A 24407-nucleotide genomic window follows, 5' to 3' on the forward strand; every position below is an offset into this window, starting at 1 on the left:
AGATGAAGGGAAAGAGGAAGAAAGAAAGACTTCAAATATACAGAAAAATAGATAAATAGAATGATTTATTCACCTACTCAGATATTTTGCAAATGGAAATGGATGAAATAAACCTATATGTCACAATATGCATAAATAAGCAATCTAAGAAATCTACTTACAGTATGATGTTATGTTTACAAAGGTCTGAAAGAAAGGAAGCTGATAGTGTTTCTGAATCAATACATAAGTAGTGAAAAATGTAAAGATACACTAAGAAGGGTATAAGTAACACTTATATTGTAGTCACTTTTGTGCAGGAGTGGGTAAGGAGGAGCACACAGGTAGCATGGTGTTGTAAGACTTTACTTCTTAAGTTGGATAGTGGGTTCATGGAGTTTCACTTTATGATTGTGTTTTAGTTTTCACAGTTATGTTACATTAATTCTTTTCCACATATCAAATACTATTACATTAAAAACAAGTAAATATACAACCATACAAACAAATGGTAGTTGAGGAGAAAGATGGCAGTTGTTTTTTCTTTGGAAACTTCCCTTTACTCCTTGACTATCCTCTTCTTCCTTCCTCTTCCACATCTGCATTCTAGAGCCATATTTACCTCAGATTTCTCTTTGGCTCACTGAGCCAGTTAGTACAAAACAATTCATGAGATTATTCAAATCTATGCTCAGAGTGGTGCCTGGCTCCTCATTACTGGATGTACATCAGATTAAAAACAATCAATGAGTTCCTGTTCCAGACTGTGGAAATATTGCAAATGATAATTCTATGAAAATTTCTCAAGCTGAACACCCACCTATTTGGTTCCAAATTGCATAAGTCATCTGGAAAGCAGATTTTGTTCCAGCTTTCAAGAAACAGCACGGTCCGACATATCTGCAGGGAAATTGGATTTTTCATAATATGTTCTTAAGAGAAAGCAGTAAAAAGAGCTTCATAAAACAGAAGCAAAATGCATATGTGCCTTTCTGAAAATGTTGTAAAAGCTGACGATGATATTTCTCTTCTGGGCATTAGATCAATCTCATGCATAAACACTGAAATAGAAAGAGACTTACTAAAGAAATAGATCATTGAATGTCTAAAAGCATTTGTGTTACGGGACGAGTAGAAAAATAGAGAATATTTTCTGTCTCTGCAATACAACAGAGGCATTTTAGATGGGAAATATATATTGCTTATAGTCAAAATCCTTTGGGAAATACAAACTCAAATATATAAGAAAAAAAATAAAGAATAGCAAAAGCTTCCAACCTTATTAATGTAAGAATTAAAAAAGGGACAATCCTAGATAGTGTGCTGGGGGAACACTTTTGGCCCAATGATTCTTTCTACTTGTAGGTGCTTTGTTTCATCTTCAGAAAAGCTCAAAGTGTGTTAGGTAAGATTGAATGTATCTCCTTGGCATTGGTATATTATTCGGAGAATGATACCACAGTTGCAGTTGAGGTCACAGAAATATGTCTGTGGTATTGACTTGGTGAATGGATCAAAATTAACCCCTATATTTTCTAAATATTTACTTCAAGCTATATGGCATTTCTGACTTTTGTGAAGATCATTCAATTTTCTTGTTCTTTGCTATATCCTAACAAGTGTGACCTTCCTTACATTCTTTAGAAGATAGCAAGAGCAAAGCTAGAAGCAGACTAAGAGATGAGAGCCATCTTTCAATGTTGGAGATTATAATTTACATATACTTGGTTTACTAATTGTTTTATTTAAATACAATTTAACTTTTCTTTTTTTAAATTTTATTTATTTATTCATGAGAGACAGACAGAGAGAGAGAGAGAGAGAGAGAGAGAGAGAGAGAGAGGCAGAGACACACTCCATGCAGGGAGCCCGACATGGGACTCGAACCCGGGTCTCCAAGATCACACTGTTGGCTGAAGGCACTGCTAAACCTCTGAGCCACCCAGGCTGCCCTTTTCTTTGTTTTTTATTTCAGATTTTATAGGGAAACAAGATTTTAATCTTAAGTAATCACTTCTCCCTGAGAGGAAGTTTAGCCTAATGGTCAAGAGTAAAGACTAGAATCACATAGCAATGATTTTTAATGGAAATACTTTTATTAGAATAATGTTATACATAAAATTATAACTCTAATTAAATACATGTCTCCATCCATTCGCTGTCTATGCTTACACAGCTGAAGGTGATTGGAAATAAACACAAACCCATTCTGACTACTTAGAATTTGTGACTAAACTTCTTTGCATCCTAAAATGCTGCATGATTGTCACACTACATTTTCCTGGCTCATTCATTCAGGCACTGCCCAAGGTGATTCATGTCTTTCCATCTCTCCTCAAAATCTCCATCTCTATTAAGCTTGCCTGATTTAACAAATGGAACAAGATGCCCAGGTAAATTTGAATAATTTCTAAGCACTATCCAAATGTACTTTGAGATAATAGAAGCACTGGTCATAGTTTTTTTTTTAATATTTTATTTATTTATTCATGAGAGAGAGAGAGAGAGAGAGAAAGAGAGAGAGAGAGAGGCAGAAACACAGGCAGAGGGAGAAGCAGGCTCCATGCAGGGAGCCCGACGTGGGACTCCATCCCGGGTCTCCAGGATCACACTCTGGGTGGAAGGCAGTGCTAAACCACTGAGCCACCCGGGCTGCCTTGGTCATAGTTTTACTAGAGAATTACTTGTTGCTTATCTGAAATATAACTCTGCTTTTAAAGAATATTTTTCCTGATGATTTGGCTCTTCTAAACAGTTCTTTGCTCACAGAATTTGTTTATAAAATCCCTTGCAGTCCATATTCCATTACATTGTAAAATAGCTTCTACAGTGATCCCATCCAACTTATTTTGTCTTTTTGTTCACTGAAAACATATTCATGAAAAAATACATTCATCATTAGCAATATAAGCCAGTATACAATCATGTACTGGCATAAAGTTACCAAGTCTCAGAATTGCCCTTCAAATTTGATTTATTGGAATACATAGTACCATCTTTCCTGGCATGACTTGCTTAACCATTCTTTAGGATTAAGAATGGACCCTAAATAGAAAGAGTATTTCTTCAATTTTCATCCTCTTATTTTTCAACACTGCATATGTTTTCACTTTTTCCCATGTAATATTCATGTAAAAGAATCAAATTCTTCAAGGTATGAAGTACATTTCAAAAGGTAATAATGGAAAATGCCATCATAAGTATACATTTAAAGATGGAGTTCCTGTTCCATTCATGGTAATATTCTCCTTTTAAAAAACAGCTTGACACACAGGGATAAATTTTTCATTAGTTCTGTCTTTAACACATTCCACAGTTTTCTTTAAGTAATGAAGTAGTCCAATAACCCTATTTGCTCTTCTTTCAATTTGTATAATCCTATTGCTAAAGATATATTGAAAATGATGAACAAGAAATAAGTAGAAACCACTCAATGGGTTATTTAAAAAGTCAACAAGAATTTTGGGGGCCTCTTCTATAGAATTAAAGTTTAATTTCAGTGCTTCAAATAAATTGGAGATCTCAACTGTATTTGTTAAAGAAAGTCAATGGGCTTTTGAATGTAGGAGAACTGAAGGATACTGAATTGCAACAAAATTTTAAAAATCCTTTACTCACTCAGTTTGACAGGGAATACTGAAATTAGAGAATAATTTTATGGAACCACTTTATTGTTATCATAAAGGATATGGCATGCTCTTTGAGCAACACCGTGTAGTACATGGGCAGAAGAGTTCACACTTTCCAAAGAATTATTTGTGCTTGGCTTCAACTTTGAATAAATATCATTTGCACTTTACAAAGACATTTACCAAAATTTGTATTTTTATTCTATCAAGAGAAGTACATTTTTTCTCATTACGCTGTAACTCAAAAAGAGAGTCTCTGCAAAAATTTATAGTTTTTGAAGTCTCAAATGAATTTTGTTCTCCAGAGCCTCATATAAGGAAGACATCTTTATAAGAAAAGTATTACATAAGCAAAAGAAATTATTTTCTGTGGGGTTGCCTGGGTGGCTCAGTGGTTGAGCGCCTGCCTTTAGCCCGGGGCATGATCCTGAAGTCCTGGGATCGAGTCCCACATCAGGCTCCTTGCATGGAGTCTGCTTCTCTCTCTTCTTGTGTCTCTGCCTCTCTCTCTGTCTCTACCATGAATAAATAAATAAAATATTAAAAAAGAATTTTTTTCTGCATTGTGATTATTTACACCATGGTTATTATGTAATATGATGAAGCAATTAGGTCTTTGATAATCTTTGTAATAGTGGATATAGCCATTTTAAAACTTGTGGTAGATTTAGTTCTGGAACTTGAAAATTTGGTCACAATTTTAAAATCATAAAATACTTTTGGTAGCTGTACATTCAAAAGACATTTGAGCTGGCTGATGATATTTGATGTGGAAGGCCATTATAATAACTACTACAATTATTTTTTCTTCATATGAATTTCACTTAAAACAAAAATTTTGTTATTTTATCATTATTTTGGTACTAGTTGAGAAAATCATACATCTCTTATGTCAATATGCTTGTTCATACCTGACTTTCCACCACTTCAAATATTTAATGAATAATTGCATTGTACACAAAGACCTCTAAAAGGACTATTTACTTATTTAGTGAATACTCACTATTAAGAAAATTTTTCACAATTATTAGATCTGTGATTTGACATTTTGAGGCTACATTTAAAAAGTACATACTAGAAATCACCACAAAAAATGGAAAAAATTGAATTTGATAATCTCACAGCAGTCTTATTGCTTTCACCATCCACAAGTCTCAAGTTAGAAGTAACCATAAACAGGTCTTAAACTGTTGAAGGTGCTGTAAACTTATAAACAGTAATTTGAACTACCTGATGCAAAAAAAGAAAAAAAAAAAGTGAACTTTTGGTTTGTTTGCAAGTAAGAGGGTACTTGTAGGACATTATCTCTGTAAGTGAAGCCAGGGATGATGTTATATACAGTTTTAGGAAGCCTTGTTTTCAGAGATTGGCAGACTTTCAGAGAGTCTCTATGTTTAGAGGATAATAGGACTTTCAATAGTGTTCGTGTGATCACTGTAATAAGGCTGATATTGACCTGTTGCCTTTCAGAAACTCAGAAAGTGACTGAGGCACTTTCTGATTGGCTAATGTTTAGAAGTGTAGAATTGTCACTGATTGGCTGCCTTTCAAGACTGGAGTTTTATTATTGATTGGCTGACTTTCAGAAGTCATAATTACTTGAGTAGGGATGCTGTTGATCAGCTGACTTTCAAAAATCTGAAGTTATCTCTAATGGTGTTTACTTATTCACAAGTTGGAACTTTGTCCAAAGAACAATCTTGTCCTTTCCTGAATATGAAAAATAAGTACTTTTAATTCTCAGTTGTCTCTTTTGGCCTTCTCTCAGCCAAACCTGCATGGAGGACCATAGGCATTATCCAGATTTTTCTTTGTGTAGGTCTGACTTTCAGCTAGCATTGTCATGTAAGTGTTGTAAACTGCCAATTAGGATGGTAGAAAAATAGCTCTAACAGCCAAACTTTTGTTATTTATTGAAAAAAACCTGGCTGTAGGACATTTAGGATACCCTAACAAAGTCAATACAGGACATCTAACAACTCTATGTCTCATGGATATGGGACATGTTCGGTATATAGAAGACATCTAACAACCCTAGCTCCATCCTTCATCATCACTCTTAGTTATTAACTTTATTCCTATTTCATTGAGAAAATAAAAGTAGATAAAAGAGAACTTTCACAAAATCAGCTTACCATATCTGTCCACTTAAATAAGTCTGTTCCCATATACCCTGACTTTTCTTCACTTAATAACATAAATTCCCTGTGCAGTTAATAAAGGCAAACAATTTCACTTACTTAATAGATCTCATCACCTCTTACATAAACAAGGACATAAGTCCATCGATTCTTTTCTTTTTCTCAAATTTATATCTAGAGCCAAGACCTCTTCCTAAAACTTCAGACCTGCATATCCAACTGCCTACTGAGCATGTCCATTAACTTGTCTAATAAACTTGCAGTCTTTAAGTATCCACAGCCAACATCCCAATTCTTCCCTCAAGGAGCTCCAACAGCTCCACCACTAAACATGTACAAGTCCCTTTCTTAGTCAAAGATGATGCCATCATTCCTACAGTCACACCATCAAAAAATCAAGTTTTTCTACCTATAGAATATATCCAGGATCTAACCACTTCCCATCTGTTCCATGATGACACTCTGATCCAAGTGAGATCCAGTTTCTTGCTGCAGCCCCTTTATTGGTCTAGCTGCTACTGTCCTTGTCTTCCTTTAGGGCTTGTTTTTTTTTTGTTGTTGTTGTTGTTTTTTTGTTTTTTTGTTTTTTTTTTTGTAAGAGCCAGAGTTATTCTATTAAAATGAAGTCACTGCATTACATGATTGTTCTCAATACCTTTCTATTACTCACCACCTCACTGAAAGAAAAAGCCAAAAGCATTACTTTGATAATCAACGCTCCATAGGACATCTGTCTCTTGTTAATTCTCATATTAGTTCTCCTTTGGTTCACTCAGTAAGAGCCATATTGTCCTCCTTGCTGCTTCTCAAACAGAAGCTACAATCTATTTCAGGACATCATTGGTTCCTCTGCCTAATTCTTCCCTTCCTTATCTAGTGTAGGTCTCTACTGAAATGTTACCATCTCACCTGATTATGCTATTGAAGATTGCAACATCCCAATGCTCTCTATTCCCTCTTTCTGCTTTATTTTTCTCTAGAGCAATTATCATCACCCAACACCATATATTTGATTATTTATTGTCTACCTCCCCTGACTAGCTTGTAAACTCAATGAAGGCAGAGGTTCTTGTATGTTTTGTTTATTTCTATATTCCTGGTCATCCTTAGAATGTTGCCCAGGTAGTTAATGAATATTTATTATTACTGTGCTTGTTTTTGTTATTGTAGCTGTCACTATTTTGAATCACAATAATCTATAACAAATTTAAACTGTTCTCAAAATCTATTTCATGTCCTGCTAGCATAGCTCTACCTTTCCTCCAAATGAATCACCTGACTATAGATACTTAGCTTAATATAATAAATACCCTTTGAATATCTATTTTTTTCATATTGACCTATTTCTTTGATTGGAGGAGATAAATAATATTATGTATACTTAAAGGGCTCAAATATTTTCAGGAAGTCAGAACATATATATAAAGAAATGAAAGAAAGCACGAATGATAAAATAGATATTCAGTTATTCTTTCAAATATTGAACAAATATTTATTGGGCAGTTACTGTCACCCACGGTCCAATCTGGATGTCATGCACATAAGTAAATGAAGAGGAAACTGACCTTTAGGAGCTCATATTTTATTTTGTTTTATATTTTTTAAAGTTTTTGTTCAGAATTCAGTTAGTTAACATATAGTGTAATATTAGTTTTAGGTTGTACCATTTAGTGGTTCAACAGTTCCATACTAAAACTGGTGTTCACTCCTTAATCTCCATCACTTATTTAACTCATCCCTTTGCCTACTTCCCCTCTAGTAACCATCAGTTTGTTGTCTATAGTTTAAGAGTCTATTTCTTGGTTTGCCTCTCTCCACAAGGTCGTATTTTAATTACATGCCCAAAATGCATTTAACAGAACATGAGAATGCTCAGCACTAATGAGGAAGAGACACTAAAGATGAAATCCAAGGAGGAGGCATAGATTTTTTTTTCTAGACAATCTCCTATGAAAACTGAAAATTCAGTATATTAGTTCATGACCCCAAAATACTTCCTATCCCTTAAACCATGATTCAGGTTTCCTTCTATTCATGCTCTCGGTATAAGGTATTCCTACACATTAATCTGTTTATAAGGAGCTTGTGAGAAAATATATTACTTTGAAATAAAGTTGGACCACATTCAAATCTACTTTGGTAGTATACTATAGATGTGGGATAATAAGGTTTTTTATTTTTTAATTTTTTTGGGTTTAGGTGTGTATAATGAGATTTTCTCTATACTGAGATTTTCTCTATACCTACAAGGCCCAACTTCACAGCTTGTGTTATTCTCTAACAAAGGCTGCAAACCTGGCCTGCTTTAGCCTTTGCCTGGATATGTAGTACTGTTAGTCCTTCAGTTACCCTATCTAACCACTCCAGTGCATTTACTTGCCCTGTTTCCTAGCAACTGGTTCCATCTAATTTGTTTCCCCGTAGCATCCCTCCTGCATCAGGCTTTCTTATGTCTCTTCCTCTTGTTAAATGGATTTATCAGTATCTAATAGCCTTTACACCATATGTCTATCAAACTTGCTTTTTCCCAGAAGAACAGGACACTGGGTAATACCATGTACCTTCACTGGAGCAATTTTTAATTTGGAGCCCCAGCATAAATTTTAGAGGGCTCTGGTCATGTATATTGCTAACATTGCTTTATTATGTGGTATTAAGAAAAAACAAAAACAAACAAACAAACAAAAAACCCCTCTGCTGTGAGAAATGACTTTCCTCCCCAAAGGCTCTTTATTAAAAGCTGCATAGATAATTTTTATTTTCCTAAATACAGTTTGTGACTGATTCAAATTATGTGAACTTGCTCTAGTGTGGACAAATCATTTATTTGTTTATCATTCCCATGACCAGTTCTCTTCCTTTCTTATAATGACTGTTAAGGAGAAAAAAACTTAGATACCTCAATGAGAAATTGAAAATGCACACATCCTGTGGATAGGATAGTAGGCTCTCCTTATAGAGGTATGAGAGAGAAATGGCAACTTACTTTGGTCAGTTTATACATGGCCAATTCAAACAACAATGTACTAACGAATACATATAAGTGATAATATTATGAGCTATTAGTATCATATGTCAGATTTTATTATATATCATATAATGAGCCTGCTCTGGTAAAACGTAGTCTATGAAGTAGTCTCTTTGGGAGACATCTTCCCCAGTGAAGGAAGAACAAAGTGTTGCCAAACATGTCCAAATCGGCTCTCCAAGACACTCTACTCTCTATAAGCAGAATGAATGATGAAGTGAAAAGAAACCAATGTTATTCTTAGAGAAAATCCATCTTCATGGAAACCTATGACGGTAAGATGCTATGCCACGTTAACTTTAAGGGTTATTGTTGCTATTTTGTGGATGAAAAATCAAGTAGACTGAATGGAGAAATAAAAAGAACAAACTTATGGGGTGGATAAAATGTGTTTACACTCTAAAGCAAGAACTGGAAGGCTCCCTCTATAACAATGGCTCTCAATTGGAAAAAGACATCAAACCACCTGGAGACCTTATCAAAATATCTTTCCAAAGACCCACCCACAGAAGGATTCTTCTCAAACAAAGTGGGCTTCAGAAACACAGGATTAAAAAGTATAACCAAAAGCTTTTGCAATAGTAAAGACATATGAATCCAGTAGCTCCAAATAATGCTATTTTGTCATCAGAAGTATGCATTCAATTTAACACATAATTAAGAGACACTCTTAGGGAAATGGTTAGAGGTGACTAATGCAACTATTGGTTACTTACTATAAATTAGATGGCTTTCAGATATGAATAATGGATTCTTCTACTATCATTTTTTTTAAAAGAATTATTGTGCTGGTATTGCCTGGCAAGTTGGTTTCTCCCTCCTCAACTTTTCTACCAGGGTTGCTCAATATTATTGTCTTCAGAGCTCAGGAATTATTCACAGTTTTTCTAATTTAAGAAGTTATTTCTGTCTTTCAGAAATCCAGTTGATTGCCAGTTCTTACTGTAGAGATTTTACTGATAACTCAAATCCATAGATGTCTGTCATTCTGATTTTTTGAAATAATTATTGCCTCTATGCATTGTGCTATGGTTATAGGTATCTGGAAAACTAGGATCATATCTAATACATATAGATATGTATTTTGTCTTGCTTGCCCACATCTCACACACCTGACAGCTAACTTTGCACATAGAAGATAGATGCCTTTTGAGTGAATAAATAAATAAGTGGTTGAATTAAAAAGGTTTCTGTGATATTTGTGGGAATCTGGCAAAGACCAAGTTTGATGCTGAATTTATTAAAAGTTTGAGATTTCCTAAACACAGTTAGGAAACCATTAGTGTCTTGGCCAACACTTGGCTACTAGTTTTATATTTCCTCTATACTATCCACTTCACTTCTACTGCTTTATATCATCCTCTTCTGCCATTTATGGGTTGGTTCCTTCTCAGTACACTTTCCTATTTTTTAAAGATGAAAATAAAGGAGAGAGAGAGAAAGAGAGAGAGAGAGAGAGAGAGAGAAAGAAAGAAAGAAGAAAGAAAGAAAGAAAGAAAGAAAGAAAGAAAGAAAGAAAGAAAGAGACAAGCCTTATTTTTCCCCACCCCCACCCAGCATTAAGTCACATCATCCCATTGTACCCTGATGTCTCTCCTCATGCTTCTTTTGCCCTGGTGAGACAACTGGAAGGCTTTCTGTTATACAATAAAATGCAAATCCAAAGCAACTAGAAACTTCTTACTGTGTGGGATAATAAATATAAAACCTTTTGAAATGTATCAATACTTTGGCTTACCAATAGGGTTTTATTAAGTTAAAAAGGATCAGCTTTCCCCTCATAAAACACTTCAGTTCTGGGAATGTAATCTAGAAATATCCCCGTTGGCCTGATCTGCTGCAATTCACTTAATCCACTTGACTTCATTCTGATATGTGTGGATCAGGTCGATTAACCATATTTCATTCTTTAAATTTCCGTCTGATTAATCTGATTTAGCTTGGCTGTAGGCAGCCAACAATGACGTGCCTAACTCTCTCAGAAACTTTATCAACATATACACCCCAGATTTAATTACTAGTTTTTAGTTGTAGCTTCAGTACAGAGTTGAAGATCAATCAGCTTCTCATGGAGCCATCGGCTATTCTTGTGAATAGTGGATATACAGTTCTTTTCAAAGGATTTATTACTGATCTTCTGGTCCCAATATGTGTACTCTATCCTCTTTAACCGTATTTCAGATCCCCTAGCTAATTTGTGCTAACAGAGTACATTCATCCAGTTCTCACTTAAATTCTCCTTTATCATTTAAAACAATAACAATAACAACAAAAACATAAAAAGCAAAACAAAAAGAAAAAACACTCTATCATCGATTTTAAATATAACAATTTTATATTTCCTAAGTGAAGGTAACTAGTTTTTTCTTGTAGTCTTTAAAATATTTAAACATGTGATATAATTTCTTGAACTGTGTTTAAGAGTTAAGTCAATTGATACTTTTTGAGAGAGGAAAAAGGAAAAAGAAAAAAAAAAACCTCTTCCTTCCAATGGACAGAATGAATTTCCTTTTTCGATAAGTGGAAATTTATTGTCAGCGTAGCAAACCTAACATTGTTGTTTACATGAATTTAGTATTAGTGAATCAAGCTTGACTTTGTAAACCATAATTAAAGTAACAAAATGTTGGAAGACTCCTGAATTGCATTTTACATGGACAAGCTAAATAATCATTGTAGAAAAAAATGGCAATTTTTTTGTGAATGTGAAACATTTGGTCCATTTGATTCATTCCTCTAGTAATTGAATATAATAACTATAATAGATTTGAGATTGTACTGCATTTAAGGAAAGGAAAAAAATGTTTAAAATTAGGTACATTGAGGGGTGCCTGGGTGGCTCAGTCAGTTGAGCGTCTGACTCTTGATTTCAGTTCAGGACATGATCTGGTTGTTGGATTGAGCCCCGTGTTGGGCTCCGGGATCAGAGTAGAGTCTGTTTTTTTTTTTTTTTTTGTCCCTCTCCCTCTGCCCTCCCTTTCTCTCTCTCTCTCTCTCTCCCTCTCAAATAAATAAATAAAATCTTAGAAAAATTAAAATTAGGTATATTGACCATATGCTCTCTGTAATGTAAACTAATAACCAATACTGAGATCTCACAGTGAAATCATTACAAGAAATTCTAGATGATGTTGCTCCACATGACACACAAAAACTAGACAGCAGGGGGCAGCCTGGGTGGCTCAGCAGTTTAGCGCCGCCTTCAGCCCAGGGTGTGATCCTGGAGACCCAGGATGGAGTCCCACGTCAGGCTCCCTGCATGGAGCCTGCTTCTCCCTCTGCCTGTGTCTCTGCTGCTCTCTCTTTCTCTCTCTCTGTCTCTAATAAATAAATAAATAATAAATAAATCTTAAAAAAACACACACACACACAAACTAGACAGCAGGGTTTTTTCTCAGTGAGATCCCCTCTCAGGATCTACAGATTTATCCTATATTCAATTTAGATTGAGTTACTGGGATCATATCCTGAATTGAAGATTCTTGTGTAAGTAATTTATTAAGGAGTGCTTCCAGTGGGAACCAAGGGTGGGAAGAGTAGGTAGCGAGAAATGAATGCCAAGTGACAATGAGATCCCAGGCATTGGTCCCACAGAACATGGAGTTCCATCATTCTGGATCAAGTCACTCTAGTGGCTGGAGAGAAGTCCTGCAATAAAGATCATGGGGACTGGCTATTAAAAACCCATGAGTTGGGCTGGAGTATTAGGGCACAGAAATAGTCATAGTGGGGCATTGTCTTCTATAGCACTTCTTGTATGATAATGTTGGTGCCTCATCACATTTACCAAGGCATAAGATTCTGGAAGTCAGCATTCGTGTTTAATTTGCCTTGAATCTTCTTAAGTAACTTGCAAATAGTAGTTATTCTCATTAGGTATACACTACACTGCAGAAAAATATGAAAATTAATTCTACTCCACACTAGTCACAACCTTTTCTGGGATCCTACTTACATTTTGGATAAAATATTACTCTTATTTTTTACTAGTATCTTACCTAAGCTGTTACTATATTGCTTTGCAGTAATTTTCAAATATTTGTGTAAATTTGATCTTGTCTGATTTATGAGACTTAAAGAATTATGGATCCCAACGTAGAATTTTATTACTGTGAAGAACTGTATTGTGAACTCTACTCAATTTCCAGCAGCATATTCATGCAGAAACCTAAGAAGCACAAAAACAACAAAAAGCACTCCAATAATTAACAACTTTCATATTGTTCTAGAATCTTGCCCTTGGGCACACACTATGTTTTTCTGAAAGGGTTGATTGGCTTTGAAAATTGCAGAAAATCCTGAAGTAAAAAGATGTCCCCTGCTGATTCTGCACTTAGCTCCAGTAATAGGGTAGATACCTGGGAGAGTATTTATCTTCATTTGAACTAACTGTAAGTTATCTGAGGACAAATGCTTTTTTTTTTTTAAGATTTTATTTATCTATTCACGAGAGACAGAATAAGAGAGAGAGAGAGAGACAGAGACAGAGACAGAGACAGAGAGAGACACACTGCACAGGCAGAGGGAGAGGGAGAGGGAGAGGGAGAGGGAGAGGGAGAGGGAGAGGGAGAAGCAGGCTCCATGCAGGGAGCCTGACGTGGGACTCCATCCTGGTACTCCAGGATCACGCCCCGGACAAATGCTCTTTTATTTCATTAGAAGTTTTTCAATAATGAATAAAATACTCTGTTCAATGTATGGGAACTGTGCATTTTGTCTATAAAACAGGATAAGATTGTTATTATAAAGCTAGGCTATTAAGAAATTCAGTTTCTGGGCCATTAGGCCCTGTGTGGTCTCTTGACTCCTATACCTCTGTGAATATGATCAAATGCATAAAAGTTCACAGTAAACCAAGTAATTCACTTCTACTTAGCTACATGCTTCCATAAGTCTTGTCAGATATGAAGTCATGCATACAGTATAGGAGAACTAGGAAGTTTTATTTATCTATTCAAATGTTTGGAAGAATTCCAAAAATCTAGAATTTTTATTTGTTACAGAAACACACACACACATACATATACTCTATGTAATATGTTTGTAAACCAATTATACAGATCATTTAAAAAATATTGTCAATTTGGGGAAGCCACTTGCATACTTCTTCCCAATATCAACATACCACCTCATTACAGAAGTAATTATTGTTTTGCATTTTTATGTATCATTCACATACTTTTAAAAATTGAGCTTACCTAAGTTTGTCAATTTATCTCTAAAGAACACACAGTTGAGCTTTCATTGTTTTGTGATATATATATATATATGATGTCACACTGAAGGTAGTCTTCTAGGATTTCTCTTATTTCTGCATTTAATTATGTATTTGTCTATCTATTAAATTAAAGAATCTTTGTTCTCCTGCCAGGGAACAAAGGCTTCACAGGATAAATGGCTCCCACTGAGCCCGGCACCTGGCAAGGGGCAGGGCATCTCCTCGCAGGCATAGACACCTGAGAATCAGCACAGCAGCCCCCTCCCTCAGAAGACCAGCTGGAAGAACAGGGGAAGGGCAAGTTCTTGACCAAGCAGCACTAGAAAGCTCCATGGGAAGTCAAGGGATTTACTCTTGACCAAAAAAGGGTACCTCTCCCTTTTTTCCCCCGTTTTTCAGTACAACTCATTTTTATAGCAGACTAAAACTTTCCAATATTTTTTTCTCTTTTCCCACCTTAACTACAATATTCTGACAGCTCTTCATTTTTGAGTTTTTTTCCTTTTTGACTTTCATATTTCTACAATTACATGTCTTAGATGTATTTTCCACTTCTAGATTCCCTTCATCATACAATTCAATTTTGGGACATATACGAGATATGTTTTTTGTTTTGTGTTTTGTGTTTTCTCTCCCTCATCTTGTGCTACAATGGTGGAAGTTAATACCTTATAAAACATGACCAGAGTGCACCCAGAACCAAGTAGTATACCGTGCTGGTTCATTCTGAGATTATGTTCTCTCTTCATTCCCATTCTGCCCCCCTCTTATCTCATTTATGTTTTGGTGGTCATTGGTGGGGCTTTCTACAAGTATTGCTGGTTTATATAAATTTGGGACTGAGCATCTTCCAGTATATAGAACTTAATACACTGAGAACCAAGAAGATCATCCTCTAGAACCCCTCAGGTAGACGACATTCTTCCTCTGCTACAACTTCCTCACCACCACCATCTCCCAGTACCCCACCTTTTTTTTTATTCTCCTTTTTTTTTTTCTTTTTTCTTTGTTCTCTTCTTCTTTGGGATTCTTGGCCTTTTATTTTTTACTACTTTGTTTTAAAATTTATTTTTCACTTTAGTGGTCCTGTTTTATTTCGTTCTGATCTTTGTTTTCAATTTCTGGTCTCTGATCTCGGCAGAATCATCTAGGGTGAAATTTACTTAGGTCGTGGTTGATATTCTTGACTCAGCCCACTCATACAGCTACTCTGCACTGAGCAAAATGACTAGAAATAAGAACTCACCACAAAAGACAGAATCAGAAACAGTACTCTGCCACAGAGTTACAGAATTTGGATTATAATTCGATGTCAAAAAGCCAATTCAGAAGCTACTGGTGACTCTGGAAAAAAGCATAAAGGATTCAAAAGACTTTATGACTGCAGAATTTAGATCTAATCAGGCTGAAATTAAAAATAGATTAAATGAGCTACAATACAAACTGGAGGTCCTAAAAACGAGGGCGGGTTTTTTTTTTTTTTTTTAATTGGAGTTCAATTTGCCAACATATAGTATAACACCCAGGTCTCATCCGGTCAAGTGCCCCACTCAGTGCCTGTGACCCAGGCACCCCGTCCCCCCGCCCACCACCCCTTCCACTACCCCTTGTTCATTTCACAGAGTTAGGAGTCTCTCTTGTTCTGTCACCTTCTCTGATATTTCCCACTCATTTCTCTCCTTTCCCCTTTCACTATTTTTTATATTCTGTTTTGACTTTCATATTTCTACATTCATTGAATGTAGATACATGAATGAAACCATATAATGTTTGTCCTTCTCTGATTGATTTACTTCACTCAGCATAATACCCTCCAGTTCTATTCATGAACAACGGGGGTTAATGAGGTAGAAGAAAAAGTGAGCAACATAGAAGACAAGTTGATGGCAAGGAAAGAAGCTGAGGAAAAAAGAGAAAACAATTAAAAGACAACAGGGAAAGGTTAAGAGAAATAATGATAGCCTCAGAAGGAAGAATCTATGTATCATAGGGGTTCCAGAAAGTGCCAAGAGGGATAGAGGGATAGAAAGCATATTTGAACAAATCACAGCTGATAACTTCCCTAATTTGTGGAGGGAGAAAGGATTCAGATCCAGGATATAGAGAAGTGTCTCCCCTAAATCAATAAAAACCATTCAGCACCTCGACATTTAATAGAGAAACTTGCAAATTCCAAAGATAAAGAGAAAATCCTTTAAGCAGTGAAAGACAAGAGATTCTTAACTTTTATGGGGAGACATATTAGATTAACAGCAGACCTCTCCACAGAGACCTGGCAGGCCAGAAAGGGCTGGCAGGATACATTCAGGGTCCTGAATGAAAAGAAACTGCAGCCAAGAATATTTTATTCAGCAAGGCTTTCACTCAGAATAAAGGAGAGATAAAGAGCTTCCAAGATATGCAGAAACTAAAAGAATATGTGACCACCAAAACAGCTCTGCAAGAAATATTAAGGGGTGCCCTGTAAAAGAAAGAGGAAGCCCAAAAAATAATCCACAAAAACAGGGACTCAATAAGTATTGCGATGACACTAAATTCATATCTTTCAATACTGACTCTGAATTAGAATGGGCTAAATGATCCCATCAAAAGACGCAGGGTTTCAGACTGGATCAAAAAGCAAGACCCATCTATGTGTTGCCAACAAGAGACTCATTTTAGGCCTAAGAACACCTACAGCCTGAAAATGAAATGTTGGAGAATCATTTACCATTCAAATGGGCCTCTAAAAAAAGCTGAAGTAGCAATCCTCATATCAAGTAAATTAAAGATTACCCCAAAGACTGTAGTAAGAGATGAGGACATTACATCATGCATAAAGTGTCTATCCAACAAGAAGACCTAAGAATCATGAAAATTTATGTCCCTAATGTGGAAGTGGCCAAGTATATCAATCAATTAAAAACCAAAGTAAAGACATTCTTAGATAGTAATACACTAATAGTAGGAGAATTAAACATGGTACTATCTGCAAATGACAGATATTCTAAGAAAAAAAAGAAACAAGGGCTTTAAATGATACACTGGATCAGATGGATTTCACAGATATATACAGAACTTTTCACCTGAATGCAACTGAATACACATTCTGCTCAAGTGCACATGGAACTTTCTCCAGAGTAGATGACATACTGGGTCACAAATCATATATCAACCAATACCAAAAGATTGGGATTGTCCATTGCATATTTTCAGATAACAATGCTTAAAACTACAACTGAATCACTAGAAGAAATTTGGAAGAAACTCAAACACGTGGAGATTAAAGAGCGTCCTACAAAATGTGAATAGGTCAATCAGGAAATTAGAGAAGAATTAAAAAGATTTATGGAAACAAATGAAAATGAAGATACAACCATTCAAAATCTTTGGGATACAATAAAATCAGACCTAAGAGGAAAATACACCCAAAAAAAGGCATCCCTTTAAAAACTGGAAAAAAGTCGAATACACAAGCTAACCTCACACCAAAAGAACTGGAGAAAGAATGGCAAATAAAACCTGCAACCAGCAGAAGAAGAGAGTTAATAAAGATTTGAGCAGAATTCAATGGGATAGAGACCAGAGAAACTGTAGAAAAGATCAACAAAACCAGGAGTTAGTTCTTTGAAAGAATTAATAAGATATATAACATTACAGAAAAGAGAAAAGACTAAAATTAATAAAATCATGAATGAAAAAGGAGAGATCAACCAATACCAAGGAAATGCAAATTATTTTAAAAACATATTATGAGCAGCTATATGCCAATAAATTAGGCAATTTAGAAGAAATGGATGCATTTCTGGAAAACCACAAACTACCAAAACTGGAACAGGAAGAAATAGAAAACCTGAACAAGGCCAATAACCAAGAGGAAATTGAAGCAGTCATCCAAAACCTCCCAAGACACAAAGGTCCAGGGCCAGATTGCTTCCCAGGGGAATTCTATCAAATGTTTAAAGGAGAAACAGTACCTACTCTACTAAAGCTGTCCCGAAAAATAGAAAGGGACAGAATACTTCCAAACTCGTTTTATGAGGCCAGCATCACCTTAATACCAAAACCAAACACCCAACCAAAAAGGAGAATTATAGACCAACATCCCTGATGAACACAAATGCAAAAATTCTCAACAAAATACTAGCCAATAGGATCCAACAGTACATAAGAAGATTATTCACCATGACCAAGTGGGATTTTTCCCCGGCATGCTGGTTCAACACTCATAAAACAACGTTATAGATTATATCAACAAGAGAAAAAACAAGAACCATATGATCCTCTCAATAGATGCAGAGAAAGCATTTGACAAAATACAGCATCCGTTCCTGATCAAAACTCTTCAAAGCATAGGAATAGAGGGAACATTCCTCAGCATCTTAAAAGCCATCTACGAAAAGCCCACAGGAAATATCATTCTCAATGGGGAAGCACTGGGAGCCTTTCCCCTAAGATCAGGAACAAGACAGGGATGTCCACTCTCACCACTGCTATTCAACATAGTACTGGAAGGCCTAGCCTCAGCAATCGGACAACACAAAGAAACAAAAGGCATTCAAATTGGAAAGAAGAAGTCAAACTCTCCCTCTTTGCAGATGACATGATACTCTACCTAGAAAACCCAAAAGACTCCACCCCAAGATTGCTAGGACTCATACAGCAATTTGGCAGTGTGGCAGGATACAAAAATCACTGTATCCTGCCCAGAAATCAGTGGCATTTCTATACACTAACAATGAGACCGAAAAAAGAGAAATTAAGGAGTCAATCCCATTTACAATCTCATCCAAAAGCATAAGATACTGTAGAAACTACAGAACACTTCTGAAAGAAATTGAGGAAGATGGAAAAAATATTCAAAGAGAATAGAAAAGAGATGGAAAGATGTTCCATGCTCATGGGTTGGAAAAATTAATATTGTGAAAATATCTATGCTACCCAAGGCAATTTATACATTTAATGCAATCCCTATCGAAATACCATGGACTTTCTTCAGAGAGTTGGAACAAATCATCTTAAGATTTGTGTGGAATCAGAAAAGACCCCGAATACCCAGGGGAATATTGAAAAAGAAAGCCAGAGCCGGGGGCAGCACAATGCCAGATTTCAGGTTGTACTACAAAGCTGTGATCGTCAAGACAGTGTGGTACTGGCACAAAAACAGACACATAGATCAACGGAACATAACAGAGAATCCAGAAATGGGCCCTCAACTCTATGGTCAACTTATATTAGACAAAGCGAGAGAGACTATCCACTGGAAAAAGGACAGTCTCTTCAATGAATGGTGCTGGGAAAATTGGACATCTGCATGCAGAAGAATGAAACTGGAGCATTCTCTTATACCATAAACAAAGATAAACTCAAAATGGATGAGAGATCTAAATGTAGGACAAGAATCCATCAAAATCCTAGAGGAGAACACAAGCAACACCCTTTTTGAACTTGGCCACAGCAACTTCTTGCAAGATACATCTATGAAGGCAAGAGAAACAAAAGCAAAAATGAACTATTGGGACTTCATCAAGATAAAAAGCTTCTGCACAGCAAAAGAAACAGTCAACAAAACTAAAAGACAACCTACAGAATGGGAGAAGATATTTGCAAATGACCTATCAGATAAAGGGCTAGTATCCAAGATCTATAAAGAACTTATTAAAGTCAACAGCAAAGAAACAAACAATCCAATCATGAAACGGGCAAAAGACATGAACAGAAACTTCACAGAGGAAGACATAGACATGGCCAACACACACATGAGAAAATGTTCCTCATCACTTGCCACCAGGGAAATACAAATCAAACCCACAATGAGATACCACCTCCTACCAGTGAGAATGGGGAAATTAACAAGACAGGAAACAACAAATGTTGGAGAGGATGTGGAGAGAGGGGAACCCTCTTGCACTGTTGGAGGGAATGTGAACTGGTGCAGCCACTCTGGAAAACTGTGTAGAGGTTCCTCAAAGAGTTAAAAATAGAGCAACCCTCTGACCCAGCAACTGCACTGCTGGGGATTTACCCCAAAGATACAGATGCAGTGAAACGGCAAGACACCTGCACCTCAATGTTTATAGCAGCAATGTCTATTGGGGCCAAACTGTGGAAGGAGCCTTGGGGTCCATCGAAAGATGAATGGATAAAGAAGATGTGCATTTGAGTATATATATATATATATATATATATACACACACACATACATATATATGTATACACATACATACACTCACACAATGGAATGCTACTCAGCCATTAGAAACGATGAATACCCACCGTTTGCTTTGACATGGATAGAACTGGAGGGTATTATGTGAGTGAAGTAAGTCAATCAGAGAAAGACAAACATTATATGGTTTCATTCATATGGGGAATATAAAAAATAGTGAAAGGGATTATAGGGGAAAGGAGAGAAAATGAGTGGGAATTATCAGAGAGGGTGACAGAACATGAGAAACCCCTAATTCTGGGAAACGAACAAGGTTTTTTTTTAATTAAAAAAATACAAAAAAAAAAAAAAAAAACAAAACCAAAAAGACAAGAGGTGTAAATCCATATCATGCTGGAGAGAGTGTCAAAGGAGTAGTATAACATTGTAAGAAAATGAAGTGGTCATTTTTGGAAAGGAAAGTCTGCCTAATAAAAGATATCATTGTAAATAGGAACAAAAATGAAAAGGTATACACCATGCTTATAAATAAGGAGATTAAACATCATAAAAGTATCCATTTTCCCTGCATTAAAAACTACTTTCCTTTTCTTAAAATTTCTTCAATTGGTTTGTTTAAACATACATAATTTGGTATGCATATTGGTTTTTTTTTGTATATTTTTTATTGGAATTCAATTTGCCCACATATAGTAGAAGACCCAGTGCTCATCCCATCAGTGCCCATACCCAGTCACCCTACCCCCTGCCCAAATCCCGTTCCACTACCCTTTGTTCGATTCCCAGAATTAGGAGTCTATATATATCACATCTTCTTCTTCTTCTTCTGCAGTTTGGCCACCATGGACATTGCTGCTATAAACATTGAGGTGCAGGTGTCTTGCCGTTTCACTGCATCTGTATCTATGGGGTAAATCCCCAGCAGTGCAATTCCTGGGTCAGAGGGTTGCTCTATTTTTAACTCTTTGAGGAACCTCTACACAGTTTTCCAGAGTGGCTGCACCAGTTCACATTCCCTCCAACAGTGCAAGAGGGTTCCCCTCTCTCCACATCCTCTCCAACATTTGTTGTTTCCTGTCTTGTTAATTTCCCCATTCTCACTGGTAGGAGGTGGTATCTCATTGTGGGTTTGATTTGTATTTCCCTGGTGGCAAGTGATGAGGAACATTTTCTCATGTGTGTGTTGGCCATGTCTATGTCTTCCTCTGTGAAGTTTCTGTTCATGTCTTTTGCCCGTTTCATGATTGGATTGTTTGTTTCTTTGCTGTTGACTTTAATAAGTTCTTTATAGATCTTGGATACTAGCCCTTTATCTGATAGGTCATTTGCAAATATCTTCTCCCATTCTGTAGGTTGTCTTTTAGTTTTGTTGACTGTTTCTTTTGCTGTGCAGAAGCTTTTTATCTTGATGAAGTCCCAATAGTTCATTTTTGCTTTTGTTTCTCTTGCCTTCATAGATGTATCTTGCAAGAAGTTGCTGTGGCCAAGTTCAAAAAGGGTGTTGCTTGTGTTCTCCTCTAGGATTTTGATGGATTCTTGTCCTACATTTAGATCTCTCATCCATTTTGAGTTTATCTTTGTTTATGGTATAAGAGAATGCTCCAGTTTCATTCTTCTGCATGCAGATGTCCAATTTTCCCAGCACCATTCATTGAAGAGACTGTCCTTTTTCCAGTGGATAGTCTCTCTCGCTTTGTCTAATATAAGTTGACCATAGAGTTGAGGGCCCATTTCTGGATTCTCTGTTATGTTCCGTTGATCTATGTGTCTGTTTTTGTGCCAGTACCACACTGTCTTGACGATCACAGCTTTGTAGTACAACCTGAAATCTGGCATTGTGCTGCCCCCGGCTCTGGCTTTCTTTTTCAATATTCCCCTGGGTATTCGGGGTCTTTTCTGATTCCACACAAATCTTAAGATGATTTGTTCCAACTCTCTGAAGAAAGTCCATGGTATTTCGATAGGGATTGCATTAAATGTATAAATTGCCTTGGGTAGCATAGATATTTTCACAATATTAATTTTTCCAACCCATGAGCATGGAACATCTTTCCATCTCTTTTCTATTCTCTTTGAATATTTTTTCCATCTTCCTCAATTTCTTTCAGAAGTGTTCTGTAGTTTCTACAGTATCTTATGCTTTTGGATGAGATTGTAAATGGGATTGACTCCTTAATTTCTCTTTTTTCGGTCTCATTGTTAGTGTATAGAAATGCCACATCCCTTGTCTTTGAAACAGAGATGGCTGCCTTAAACCATAAAGTTTGACAAAATGATGCTAAATAACATATGAAGTTTTCACAAAATGCAATTCTTCTCTTCCTTGTGTTCTTTGGATGCTCCCTCTTCAGAGGCCAGCCATCATGTCATGAAGAACTCCAAGCAGGCCTTCCAGAGTGGGCCATGTATTAGAGGAAATTAGATTCACATTATATAATGTAGCTTGAACAGTCAGCTCCAATTGGTCACCTTTAAAGTGAAGCCTCCATCTCCCAATGAAGTTGTCCCAACAGATGCCACTTGGAGAAAATACAAGCTCTCTCCAGAAAATTCTGCCCAAACTAGATTTATAAACAACAACAAAAAAATGATTGTTGTTGTTTTGTGCCACTAAATTTTAGGATTGTTAGGCAGCCTAAATATCTAATTTGTTTATGTGTTCTAACAGTGGTTGATCATATATTGAAATAAAAATAATTCTCATGTATTAATTGTATATATGCCCACTTTTCCAAACTTCTAATATTTTGTGTTTATATATGGGGGGGGGGTTCTACATAGACAATTCTTTTATCTCCAAATAATAAATTATTCTTATTCTTTCTAATCAAATAAAATGTTGATGAAAAGCCATGAAAATCTTATCCTTATCTTCCTTATTCCAGATTTAGAGAGGATGTTCTAAAAATTTACCTTAAAATTACTAATAGGAGAGGCGCCTGGGTGGTTCAGTTGGTTGTATCTGCCTTCAGATCATGTCACGATCTCAGGGTTCTAAGATCGAGCTCCATGTCGGGCTTCCTGTTTGGCAGGCATTCTGTTTCTCCCTGTCCCTCTGATGCCCTCCCTGCTTGTGCTCTCTCTCTCTCTCTCTCAAATAAATAAATAAAATCTCTTTAAAAATTAGTGATAGGAGGGTGACACAGCAAGATGGCAGAGTAATAAGCCCCAGACCGCTTCTTCCCATGAAGACACCAGTCCAACCATACTACATGGACCATGAGTCCAAGAACTGCACCCCCCCCCTAAAAAAAATGCTGAGTTGGAGGTAACTGAGAACAAAGGTGGTGACTGGTTATAATACACCGTTACTTGCCGTAGTTCCTCTCCCCAGGGCAGTAGAAATGAGTGGGAGAAAATCCCAAACTCTTGACTGCATCCTACATTTTCTACCCAAAAAATTGGTTTTTTTCTCACCTTTATGGGAGCACTGAAAGGTCCTGCATACTCTAGATGCCCAGGGTGCAATTGAGAACAAAAAAATCTGGGTAGCTTGCTAGTGCTCCAGAGGACTTGTGGTACAGCCAAGTGGCATCCCCCTCCGGGTAGAAAGAGAAAAGTGGAGCATCTGACCAACAATCTAGATTTACAAGGGATGCTGCTTGAGGGATGAATTTTTGTCTCTCTTGACTGGATGCACTGATTGGACCCAGGATATCTTGAGGTCTGAATACTATTGAGAACAATAGACAGCTGGGTGGTCTCTGGCAGTTTGAGAGAACCTGCAGAACTGCATACAGACACAAGAGGGAGCAAGAGATTATGAGCTCCTGAGGAAAGAACCCAGCAAAGCCTACTAACTGGGAATTTATAGGCACTAGTCCAGAGAAAATGCATTAACAGGAAAAATTCAAGAGGCCTGAAGGACTTCTAATTGTACTGATTAGTGAAAGCCTTTCCCTATATGAAGCCAATTCATAAAAACTGATAGATTTGCTGACCCCAACACAAAAGTGACAAAGCACATGAACAGAGAAGAAAAGATGACCTAATCAAAGGAACAAATTTAATTTCCAGAAACCAACCCCATAGAAATGGAATTATATGAATCATCTGACAAAGAATTCAAAATAATCATCACAAACATGCTCAATAGCTCAGGAAAATGGTACATAAAAAGAAAAAAATGACAATATCAACAAAAATAAAGAAAAAACATAAAAGAACCAAACAGAAGTTTTGGAGCTGAACAATACAATAACATGATCGAAAAATTCACTAGAGGATTTCAAAAACAGACTTGATCAGGCTGGAGAAAGAATGA

At 36.4% G+C, this 24407-nt stretch overlaps 1 long non-coding RNA gene across 1 annotated transcript in view; it reads right to left on the reverse strand.

Moving 5' to 3' along the window:
• Positions 1-23116, reverse strand: part of LOC140600707 (uncharacterized) — a 32434-nt gene extending 9318 nt beyond the window's left edge. The window contains exons 1-3 of the long non-coding RNA XR_012003869.1: positions 23057-23116; positions 15242-15339; positions 800-879 (exon numbers count right to left, since the gene is read on the reverse strand). This is a non-coding gene — a long non-coding RNA (uncharacterized lncRNA). The remainder of the gene's footprint in view (positions 1-799; positions 880-15241; positions 15340-23056) is intronic.
• Positions 23117-24407: the final 1291 nt, after the last annotated feature.

This window comes from Canis lupus, chromosome 12 (genome assembly GCF_048164855.1).
Source record: "Canis lupus baileyi chromosome 12, mCanLup2.hap1, whole genome shotgun sequence".
NCBI lineage: Eukaryota > Metazoa > Chordata > Mammalia > Carnivora > Canidae > Canis > Canis lupus.